Genomic DNA, 2349 nt, shown 5'->3' on the forward strand with positions numbered 1-2349 from the left:
ATCTATATAGATATCTATATCTATATCTAGATATAGATATCTATCTATATCTAGATATAGATAGATATCTATATCTAGATATAGATAGATATCTATACATAGGTATATATAGATATATCATTTATAGTCCATGTGGTGCACAAACTGATATACACTAAACATTCCCAAGCTGTAGTTATAAAGATATACAGGAATATACAATACACTTGTTTTTACATCTATATTTTAAAAACTTGACTCCAGACTGATCCAGTCTGAATGAGTTCTTCGGAGTCTTTTTGGGGAGTGCAGGGGGTGCAGATAAATGGTAAGTTTATGTAATGAGCAGAAGAGATTGATTTAGGAATTTAAACAAGCTGGTTTTATTGGGTGTCATAAATCTGTCATTGAGGAGGGTGAAGTGGAGAAATCTCTGAGCCTCAGCTTGGGTTAGAACAATAGTGAATCTCTTCCTGCTATTCATTTTGACTATCTCTCCTCCACATTCACACTCTCTCCATTTTGATCAGTGCTTTATGAGTAGACACGAATATACATTTTTGTCTGTAGGAAAAAAATATATTAAAAAAAGCACCGAAAAACCGCTAATTAAAGAATACTTTGAGAATCTGAAATTCTTTGTGCCTTGCAATTTGGCACCAAGTGAAGATGTTTAGCGTCAAAATGTATAGTATTTCTTCAACTTTGAGGGGTACATCTATATCACGAGCATGTAGATCCTAAATATACATGCACATACATGGGCTGATTTACTGAAGGAGTTGCGAATCTTCACCTAATAAATTGTGTGATTATTTACTTACATTATACAATGGTGTCCAAAAAAAAGCAAATTTTTGTTTACTTATTTCATCTGTACATGATTGGGTATTCAAAGTAAACAGGGATTTGCTTCTCACATGGTTATATAATTAAAGTGAATATTCGCACAATGTATTAAGTGAATATTTTCAAATCCTTTAGTAAATCAGCCCAATATACAGTATGTCCATGTAAAATAGTGTGTGTGTGTCGGGGGGGGGGGGTATAAAAACTGGAGCAAACAGAATCTGGAGCAGTTGCCCATGGCAACCAATCAGCATCTTTCTTCAGTTTGCTTAGGTAAGATTTGAAAATAAGAGAGAAGCTGATTGGCTGCAGTGCAAATCTGCTCCAGATTTTGTCTGCTCCTGTTTTGATAAATACCCCCCCTGTGTATGATATGTGCTTGTGTATGGCATGTGCTTGTGTATTGCACACACACGCTTGTGCACACCCAATTCTTAGATGTATCATAGATTTGGGTGTGCACAAGTCTAAGATGCATATGCTTGCTTCCTACCTTCAAAATGAAGGAACAATGTAGTAGGTGGAGTGTACACTATGGGGCACGTGGTACACAGTCCATGTTATTGTTGTTTTTTTGAAGGGGAGGGTATCTGAGATATGCATAATTCTAGATGGGGTACAGGGGATTAATATTTACAGACAGATACATGCACAGTACATTCACCATGCTGTGCAGATCTGCAGCTCCGAACTCTCTGGAAATCATGGAGTTTAGTGTTTTTTTGCTCTATGTAGGAGATGTTAAACACAGCTTTGTCCGACCTCGTAAAGGTCATGGGGTTTCCTGGGTCATTCTCTGCTCATTACACTGTCTTGCCCTGCAGATGAACTCGCTGCTCATTCCTTCCTGCATTCCTCGCCTTTTTTTTCCTAACCCATACACATATTTATTTGACCCAAAATAGGCTCTAATCACCCCAAAACAAACAGGCAAGAGCAAACTTCTGCTGAAACAAACATTTCCTACAGCCTATTGTAAATGGTTTGTACCCAGAGTAGAATGGGGCAATAAATTCCGACGTTCTACACTTTATTATAGCGAGCAAACTGCCAACAAAGTGTGGGCATAAAGCATTATAATTCTATAATATCTTAGGTATCCCATAAATTGTTACTGAATGGTGAAGAAAAGGGTACAATTTGGAGCTTAAAGACTAAAGACTTTTATCCTGTGCACCATAATAAATAAATAAATAAACAAGCACCGTAGATAAGCAGCTTGCTTGGGTTTGTCCTGATACATTTAAATCACGTTCTAAGAGACTTCAAAGGCAGTTTTTGTTTGAAACACAAATGTGACAGGAGGTAATAAAGCAATAAAATGTAGTCAGCTTGACAGGGCTGTGTTACCTTGAGCGATACCGGATCCTGCTCTCAAGGCTTCGAATTTCCTAGCCATGTTTGTAGAACTTTTCGACAGAAGGGGGAAAAATAACTAGATGCTTTAATTCAGACTTTCTCTGGAGGATCCAAGAAACGCTTTCACCTTTTTTTTTTTTTTTCTCCCAACATACGGTCACC

The 2349-nt window shown here is 37.3% G+C and overlaps 1 protein-coding gene across 2 annotated transcripts in view; it reads right to left on the minus strand.

Moving 5' to 3' along the window:
* The window catches only part of HOXB3 (homeobox B3), a 27539-nt gene extending 25199 nt beyond the window's left edge, over positions 1-2340 (minus strand). For both annotated transcript variants that reach the window (XM_018565982.1, XM_018565979.1), the window contains exon 1: positions 2179-2340. The gene's annotated coding sequence lies outside the window, so the exon portion shown is untranslated. The remainder of the gene's footprint in view (positions 1-2178) is intronic.
* Positions 2341-2349: the final 9 nt, after the last annotated feature.

Source organism: Nanorana parkeri, unplaced genomic scaffold, assembly GCF_000935625.1.
Source record: "Nanorana parkeri isolate BGI_ZX_2015 unplaced genomic scaffold, ASM93562v1 scaffold905, whole genome shotgun sequence".
Taxonomy (NCBI): Eukaryota; Metazoa; Chordata; class Amphibia; order Anura; family Dicroglossidae; genus Nanorana; species Nanorana parkeri.